The sequence below is a fragment of the Mesocricetus auratus genome, unplaced genomic scaffold (genome assembly GCF_017639785.1).
Source record: "Mesocricetus auratus isolate SY011 unplaced genomic scaffold, BCM_Maur_2.0 Super-Scaffold_4256, whole genome shotgun sequence".
Lineage (NCBI taxonomy): Eukaryota > Metazoa > Chordata > Mammalia > Rodentia > Cricetidae > Mesocricetus > Mesocricetus auratus.
This window is the reverse complement of record NW_024429182.1, coordinates 46,387,690-46,397,938: the sequence shown is the minus strand read 5'-3', so window position 1 is coordinate 46,397,938 and position 10,249 is coordinate 46,387,690. Positions and strand designations below refer to the sequence as shown.

Sequence of the window (10,249 nt, the reverse complement as noted above, 5' to 3'; positions counted from 1 at the left end):
TAGAAATGAAAGAAAGTAAAATAATGAAAAAATCACCAAACATTATAAAGGAGATCCATGGAACAATTCTCCATAAACTCTGCTTTTCAAGAAAGCATTACAGTTCCATTGGACTGTAAACCTAACAGACTCATGAAGTCCATGTAATCCAACATCTTCTAACATCGATAAGAAAACCCACTTAAGAATTTCATCATGGACATTACAATAACAATCACCAGATATCAGAGGCACAACTAGACAGCAGATCTTCAGATGCCAAGGACAGTGTTGGATGAGTGTACTAAAGTTCAAGAGTCAAAACTGACTAGATTATCTGCCTTTACGAGCTCTCATAAGGAATTCTATCTGGAATGTAACATCAGCAAGTCTCTATTGGGTTTAAGAAAGAAGGTAAAGATATCTGCCTGTAATCCCAAGGCAGTAACTTTTATAGTGGCCATGCAGAAAAAAATTATTCAACTTTTATCTTTCTCCAGTTGCACTGAATTTAAGAGGTCGCACTAGGGAATTACCTCATCTTGAGGGACTCATTAGTTTTCAAGAGATCCCATGAAGGACATTCAAAAATATAACTAGATGAGGCAATATTGGACTTGGGAAATGTGTAGAATCTATTTTCTGTTCTTGAGGAAGATATAGGTTTTCTCAATCATGACTTAAAATTAGATTATTCTATGATATTATGGTTTTGATGGATGTACTTTTTCTTCAGTTCTATCCCAGACACTAATTTTAAGGAGCCTCACTTCTCCTGAGTGTCAGAATATAAAGAATACTTCCTACTGTCATATAGAGCTTATGAAAGCAACAAATACCATCTTCTTTTCCCTCTGAATGTGCCTGACCAAAAACCTCATGGACCTTCATTAGCTCTTCTGCTGTAACAAGATTGAAGAAGTTTCTCTGAGAGAACTCCCTCAATCATCTGTGGGAGCAACATCTCAGCAGCAAAGTTACCTTGTTCTTTGGTGAGTTTCCTTTTACTTCAGTGCTAATTTAATGAAATAAATTTGAAATTTGTGAGAGAGTATCTAATCAACTTCATTTATTTCCTTGATGTTTATTTTCTTATCATGAGAATAAAAAATTGTACAATGCTTTATAACTGACATGGATAATCATGAATATCAATATTAATTTACAGGCCACAATTGAGATATTCTAATATATGTTATGATTTGCAATGCAGATATAAAAACGGGAGCTGTGACAAATGGTTTAACTGTCTAGTGTAACATATCTGATAGGGCTAGGGCAAAATTTGGGTCTTCTGGGTTTTCTGCATATCCAAACACAAGCAGTCCAACTGTTCTTTGTGAAATTTTCATATCTCATATTAAAATTTTATATAAAATCACAGTGTTTACTTCACATCAGGACTTAAAGGTTTTTTCATAATAAAATGTACTGCAAATCTTTTTAAAAAGTGAATATTTTCTAAGCTGACATTTATAATTTTTACTCCTAAAGAAGGACAAAAGTTCATGTCATAAGGAAAATAGTTTTGGATCAGTGCTTCAGAGTCTTTAGAATCATCTTACATGTTTGTGTTCTCTTCATGAAGTTAAGGTTCTCATTCATTCCTTTTATTCTGTCAATTATGCTGAAGACATTATTTAGTAGTTTATACTCAGATAATGTTTACCTGGTTATTTTATTTGCCAGTTAGCCGCAATACACTGATAGAGGGCATGATAAGCTTATCAGGAAGTGTACAAATTGCATGACTGTCAACAGAGTTGAAGAAACATGAGCATCAGGGAAACATTTGTAGTGTAAGGTGTAGGATATTTGTGAATATAATGTATTTACTGTGATGCTCATCAAGAACTGTGGGATAGTTTATAAAGAGCTGAGTATCCCATCACTACCAAAATTCCTAGTGTAGAAAGTACATCTAAAGTTTAATTTTTATGCTTTCTTCTGTCCATCAATCAATTTTATCAATCTCAATCAGAGCTTAAATTATGTTTTAATATCAAACAAATAAACATGTGATCACTGGACAGTCATTGTGGAATAAACTAATTATAAAATAACCATATTATAGAAAAAGTGCCAAAATATGGCATTTGAAAGCTTCTTCACAGGATGTGAAATTAAAAAAAAATAAAACCAATTACTGATTCAGAAATATAAAGCAAATGAAAAAGATATCCTACTGCCTTGTAGAAATTAATATAGCTGTGACCAAAATATGTATCAACTTCTCTTTGACAAGAATTGAAGGCTTTCATGATCAGAGTCCCAAGAAGGCAATATAGGCATTCACAAACAACTGTATCTTTTATAGGGTTGGAGTGGTGTTTGAAAATATTCTTGGGGAAGCCATAGAATATAGAGGATGAAAAAATGCAAACTTTGGATTTGTAGGGGTATAAAGTAATGAGGAAATTATTTTAATGTAACACCTAGGAATATGTGCACAGTGCAAAGATGTTTTAAAAGATTTTGATACTGACCTTGATAAAGATCACTATCAAATACTCAAACATATTTCAAATATAAATTATGATTTACATGATAATTTTGGGCTTCAGGATGACCTTGAGAGTGTATGTTCTTTTTCTTTCCCCATAGTCCAGTGGATCTCACCCTATAGGGCATGGCTACCACATAGGTTCACAGTTTGCATATCAGATATCATGCATATCAGATTCTCACATATGATTCATAATAGTAGCAAAAGTCATGGAGTAGCAATGAAATAATTTTATGATTGGGGGTCTCCAACAACATGAGGAACTGTATTAAAGGGTCACAGCATTAGGAAGGATGAAAAGGACTGCCTTAGTCTATCAGGGGATATTCTGGCAGACAACAGACTCCCAATACCATGCCTGGTTTCATCCATAAGAATGGTATTGTTACATCATTTTACTGTCTTCACATGTGTGCAGTGTTGACGACCTTGGTTATGAGTAAGACATAACTACCCTTGGAACTTCTCTGAACAAACTTCTCACATTTTTTGGTTTTGGTATGTGCTTGGAATTCTCCTTCTATAACCTATTCTTCTGTTTTGTTTTATATTTTTTAATCTTTTACTCGTTTTTATTAAAGGTTTAGGAGAGCAATACAAAGCCCTAGAAGATACAGATGTGAAGAACCCCAAACTCCAATTCAAAAGATGAGATGAGAGTTAGATATGCAAATGGGAAAAGTCCTTGCTAATGCCAGCAATGTTATAAAGTTAGAACATTTGTTATTTTAGCAATAGTTACAGAAACCAAGTTCAATACCATTGTTATATATTTGAGAGCAAGGTAATGTCATGAAATATGATCAATGTGCAAATTAATTAAGCAAACAAAAATATGGACATCAAACTCAGATCTGACTATAAAATTCAATTAATCAGCACTTTACTATCCTGTCTTCTAACACTTTCTGAAATTGCAAGGCAAAACCAAAATTATTTCAGTTCTGATGATAACCACAAAGAGAAATATTGATGAACTCTTACCATCATGCAATGGCAATGCATAATATTTTCAGGTATGATTTTCATTTTTTGGTAATATGTTATTATTTCGAAGTCTGTTCTATTGACGTCTGATTTCAATTGAGCTTTTTCTGATCTTGTGAGATTTCCATAGTGTCATTTCAATTAATCCGGAGACTTATACCATAGATAAGCCAACCATTAATTAGCTCTTCTCTTGTTTGATCTTTGTTTATTATAATTTGCTCCATCCTAGTTGAAAACTTATGACTAAAACAGATCCATGTTTATTTTTTATACACACTTTTATCAAAACAAATTTCTAAATAGCAATCTAACTTAAGTCAAAGGGCATACGTTCATTCATGTTTTCCATTGCAAAATAGCAATTGCTTAATTATTATTAAGGATAATAATTTTCATAGGAATTACACAATGGCGGTTTGGATATTTGGGAATACGCTTGTCCTCTTCAACCTTGAATGCCTTGCGAAACATTCTTACCATTCATGCATATAGACAGTTTGGCACTCAAACAGTGAGATTGCTCTTTTTGGTTTGTAAGTATTTGTTTGAATACTAGTAGCGTAAGTGGATTTTTATATATTTGTCTCAAGCCTTTAAATTTCAATCTTAAAATGCGGATTTTTTTTGCGTGGAATTATAGAACTCCTAGTCGTTACTAAATTTGCTATGATATGTCCTGTAGCTCAAAGAGATTTTGCATTCTTTCGCTGAGTAGTATGACCTCTGTCCACCCAGCTCTGGTCCGCTGAGAGACTGTGGAGGGACTGGTCCCAAGCAAGACCCAAAGCTTTGAAGGATCTCCGGTGTGGATTCAGGGCAACAGCAGGATAATCAAGAAGAATTCCGGCGAGGGTCCCAGACATTGAGCCATGGTAGCAGAAAACTGGGGGCCTCAAACCAGACCAATCGACTTGTTGCAGCGAACACTTTCTAAGCAGAGATAGAAGGGTATACTGCATGACACACTGTGTCATGCTACAGCACTCACGACCAGATTTTTTCCTCCTTTTTTTGATTGTACCTTTTGTCATCTTTCTCTTTATTCTCATAAATTGCATTTCATTTCATTTTGGGTGGGAGGCTGCAAGTGACATAAGGAAGATATGAAGGGACGAGGAAATGAATTGGATGGATATACATGATGCAAAAGAGAGCAAGAAGAATAAATAAAAAGAAATTTTGTATATATATATATATATATATGTACATTGAGATATGAAAATAATGTGTACTAGCTTTAGCTTTTTTATTTTCACTTTATTAATTTTATATGTCTTTGAATATTTTTCTGTTTACATATGCTAAAAAAACATATTCTCCCAGAAGTAAAATTTATTTTGATTATATTGAAATTTAATGTATGTTTGCATTCTATTTGTATTAAAACATGAGTATATATGTATGATAATAAGTGTATGTTTCATCATCGGAAACAATTCAATTTGCATAAATTCAGAATTCTTGTATCATCTCATTATATATATATAAAATTTTTAGGCATGTCATTAAAAATATTTCCAGCCTTTCACTGAATTTAGCAGATTAAGGAGAATTTAGAAAACTATTCAGAACAATGTACTTGTTTTGAAACATCTGCTTAACAGCTGGAGTAATGAAAGCTCAACACAGCAGTAGCTATCTTTTCACACTGATCCCTATGATGCACACACAAACTCTAGAAGGATTAGCCACTATTAAGACTTGCTTTCTCTTTCCAGAGAGATTTCCTCTACTACAGGAAAGATTTCTAGAGTCTCAATCACATCAGCTAAAATATTTGGGAATTTTTAGTACTGATTCAACTTAATATAAATTCGGAGAATACCATCTTTTGGCAGGTGACATTAACCTGTTATGACAAAGTCTTTAGTAAGTCAGTGAACACATTTCAACTCTGAAATGATACTGTGTCAGTATTCTGTGATGAATTAGCTGAATCTATTTACAGAATTGGTAGTTGGCTCAAGCCTGAGCTCACCCTGTGAAGGTGTTTGTAAATTTTGTGATGGATAATATGTAACTTATCTAAATTTTGACAGTTCACATTTTTATTACTTTTAATTTAAATAGCTTGCTTCACATGTCAATCCCAGTTCTTCTCTCACCCTCCTCCTGCACCCTCCCACTATCCCCCAAGCCTTCCACCCTATCTCCATTCTTTCCACATAGGATATCCAGTAGTCTGTCATTTCCACTCAGGGAAGGGTCCAGGCCCTGCCCTAAGAGTCCAAGCTGAGAGAGAGCATCCCTCTTTGTGTTATGGACACACCAGTCCTTTTAGCAAGCCGAGGATAACACCATCTATCTGCCCAGGGCTCTTTAGGTTGCCCAGGCCTCCCAACTGACTCTCACACCCAGGGGGTCTGGATCAGTCCCATTCTGGCCTCCCAGCTATCCGTCTCGGGGTTCAAGAGCTCCCCCTTGTTCAGATCAGCTGTCTCTGCTGGTTTTGCCAGCCCATTCCCTGCCAATTTGCTCATCGCTCCTCTCTCTGGTCACTGGTTCATGGGTTCAGTTCAGTGTTTTAACTGTGGTGTTTGGTCTCTGCTTCCATCAGTCACTGATGACAGGATCTAGGATGGCTATAGTGTAGACATCAAGTTCATTATCAGGAATGCTACTTAAGGTGGTCCTCCATTCACTTTCTTAGATTTCTTGTTGACTATAAAGTCAGCTAAAGCAAGATCCTTTTAAAAATGCACCATAGTATTAGTTTATTTTGGAGTGTGAAACCATAGTCTTATCAAATATTAATATAAAATTATACAAAATATTATAAATGTTGCCTTTTGAGCTTTCTAGTTGTTCTGATTCATGCATTAGTTTGACCGCATTATCTATTAACCTAACTATCAAATATTTCTAAAGCATCAGACTGTTATTCATTTAATAATTTTATAGAGACACAGCCATAGTTTTTAAACATACTTATATTTATATACTATTATAACCATGATTATAACCTCTTTGCGAAATGTCTGGAGTGGTCTATAAGCACACGATACATAGCAGAGATTCTAGTAACGCCTCAAGATACAAAGTGAAAGAGCAAGCTATGTGTTTCACAGTCATGGTGCAGAATGTACACATTGATATAGGAAGAGAATATAGAATAAGTTTCCTGTTCATACACAGTTATGTGTATAAGTGATGGTTAAGTTCTCCACTTGTATTTCATTTCAGAATATTCATCATTGTGGTATGTTAATGTCCTAATTTTTCTAAATGGATCCGTATGGCAGTCAGATCAGTAATTTCTGCTCTTGGTATTTTCTGTCTTTTTGCATTGAATAGATAAATCATAATAATAAAAGTGACGTGGGACTTTCATTATACATAACCTTGGCTCTGTGTGTGTGTCTGTGTGTGTGTGTGTTAAATTTGAGTGTGATTTTCTGTCTCTAAGAGAGATTAAATCCATTTTAATTTATTTGCATCAGTGAAACAGTCACAGTTCTTCTTTTATCAAGAAATTTTGTTCTTGCATTTTTATGACCATTCTTTTTCATTTCAGTCATTTTCTCACTGTTACATTATCAACTCCAGAGCTTTCATTTATTAATAATTTGAGTCTTAGACCATGTACAGTTATTCTGAGATAAATTTTCCTAGTTATTAATGAAATATTTTCTGAATCTTTTTCAGTTAAAATGACTTTTGCATATTTTATTTCTCCTGTATATTTCAAATTAAATATTTTAATGTATATATTTATTTTACTTTTGTGGATCATATTATTATATTAATCATGTAGCATACTTTAAGATAGATATATGTTTAATATTTAGTATGTTTCATTATTTCTGTTATATATGTTTTATACATCAAAATTTTGCATTAACCAAGTTGATTTTAATGCATACTTTAGGATATGATTATATGAAATAATAATTTGAATTATACTTTACTAGTCTCAGGTTATTTATTCTAATTAATCATCCAACTTCTTTATGAGATTTTTAAAATTTTATTTAAAATATATACATTGTCCTGCTTTTTGTATATCTCAGTCTTTCTTTTTTAAAAATACACAATCTCACTACAGCTAGAATATAGAATTTCTCAGTATTTTTCCTTTAAACTCCTACATTATTGTTTCTTTATATTTTAAAAAGGAAATTGAAATCAAAATATAAAATCTTTAACATAGTTATTTTCTAATTTCTTATGCAACAAACATCTCTTTTTTTCACTCACATAATAACTTTCATGTGAATTCAAGTTTGTTCCTGAATATTTTGGTTATTTGCAGCAATTTATATCTTAGGTATCACTACTTTAATCTCAACACAATTATTTAGTTCCTCATCATGCACATTTTTCAAATTAATTTTAATTTAAATTAAAAACAATCTTATTTTAAATACCAATCCCAGGTCTCCCTCCTCTTCTCTCATTAACCCCAGCAACCTTCCTTCCCACCCCATACACTCCTCAGGGAGGTGAAGCCTCCCAGAGTGGGATCATCAAAGTCTGTCAAGTATTTGGGTCAAGACCTATGCCCTCTCCTGCTGTATCTAGGCTGAGACAGTATCCCTCTATAGGGAATGGGCTCCCAAAGCCCATTCATCATGCAAATTTTTGTCGGGGACCAAAAGCTTTGGTTAACAATGGGAAACATAGAAAACAAATGTTCAGCAAGGGAAATATATGAAAAGCATGTATTATAAAAGACGAGTTAATTGTTGTTGCCTATTTTCTTACAGAGTAAAAATTATTGGACTGTAAATGAATGACTCATGAAAATGAGAGTGTGGTCATAAAGTAGAACGTGATAAAGCTACTGAAAAGAACATATATTATACACACAGAAGAGAAAGAGCAGCTGAGAAAACATTTTAGATATGATGTGGAAGCCAAGTGCAACAAAGTATATCCATTGTCAGTTACATACACAAATTGAAACATAAGCATCATTGATAAAAAGTAAGAGTGCTGACAACTCTGATAGATAATAAATGAAAAGTTACTTACATATAATTTGTAATATTCATCTTGGTAATGAGTGAGCAAAATTTAACTAGGATTCATTCCTACCATCTATGAATTGTGTGGATAAGAATATATACCAAAAATATGAAGATTGCATCTGTTCACATAATTTTAAATACACCAACACACTTTTCAATATATTTTCTTTTACGAAAACACAAAAAATTAGCACTTGTCAATAATTTAGCTAAAGTGCTAAAATAAAAAAAATCAAAGATATTAAACCAGAAGCACCCACAGCCTTTGGTCTTGGAGATTTGTCCATAGATAAGCATTTTCGTCATTCATGAAGATTTCTAAGACAAAACACTACGAGTTATTTATGTGAATTCCTTCCTTGTTCTTGCAGAAGACATGCTGGCTGTGAAACCTGACCTCAACCAATCTGAGACTCCCTGAGTTCGTGTTCCGTGTGTTCACCAGTGTCCCTGAACTCCAGGCGCTCCTCTTCACTCTCTTCCTGCTGCTCTATCTGATGATCCTCTGTGGCAACACTGCTATCATCTGGGTGGTCTGCACGCACAGCTCCTCGCGCACGCCCATGTATTTTTTCCTGGGCAGTCTGTCTCTCCTGGAAATCTGCTACACCACAGATGTGGTGCCCTTGATGCCTCTCCAACATATTGGGATTCCAGAAGCCCATATCCCTTGCTGGTTGTGGAACACAAATGTTCTTCTTTCTCACTCTAGGCGGCACCTGATTGCTTTCTCTTGGCAATCATGGCCTATGACCGGTATGTGGCCATCTGCCACCCTCTGCACTACAGCCTCATCATGACCCAGAAGCTGTGCCTCCAGATGGTAATGGGATCCTTGAACTTGGCTCTATTCCTTTCCCTGCAGCTCACTGCCTTAATTTTCACCCTGCTCCTTCTGTGGACATCACAGGGAAATCAACCACTTTCTCTGTGATGTGCCCCCGGTTCTGCGCCTGGCCTGTGCTGACATCCATGTGCACCAGGCTGTCCTCTACGTTGTGGGCATCCTGGTGCTGACAGTCCTGTTCTTACTTATCTTCATTTCCTATGTATTCATTGTGTCCACCATCCTGCGCATGCACTCTGCAGAGGGCCGCCAGCGGGCCTTTTCCACCTGTTCCTCCCACCTCACTGTTGTGTTGCTACAGTATGGTGGTTGTAGCTCTGGTTTACCTGAGGCCCCGCTCCAGCACCTCAGATGATGAAGACTGCCAAATCGCCCTCGCTCTACACGTTTGTGACGCCATTACTCAACCCTTTGATTTACACCCTTTAGAAATAAAGATGTCAAAGGTGCGCTGAGGAGCTCCATCTTCCACAAAGCCACTTTTTCATTGGAACTAAGGGCTGCTGCTTTGCAAGGGACTTGAATGGGTGTCTGATAGTTAAATCAATCAACTGAATATGAATATTTATTATTTACTTTAGTAAAATTCACGTTTCACTTTCATTTTACTATGTACCCCGCTGATACCTATATTAATTATTTTGAATTTATTGACTGTTTTTAAAATTTGGGATGAGTAAAAGAAATTAGAAATGTTGCAATTACACAATCTCCAAACAGAAAAAATTCCAGAAAATAATGAATGCTAAGAGACAGACAGAGAGTGCCCAATTGACTTAGAGTGTTTTCCTCTGACTTAACTTTTATAAAGAAAAGAATAGTGATAAATTGTATTATTTTTTAATGAGATTCCCAGTTTACCCATGACATTGGCTTTCTTGGCAACCTCACATACGTGCTGCTGTCTGTTTACATGAATCCTCCTGAGGAGACCGAGATGTTCATTCTATAAAAGGG

General features: G+C 35.0%; 1 pseudogene; it reads left to right on the top strand.

The window, feature by feature from the left end:
• Window positions 1-8,821: 8,821 nt before the first annotated feature.
• Window positions 8,822-9,815, top strand: LOC121133860 (annotated as a pseudogene).
• The last annotated feature ends 434 nt before the right edge of the window (window positions 9,816-10,249 follow it).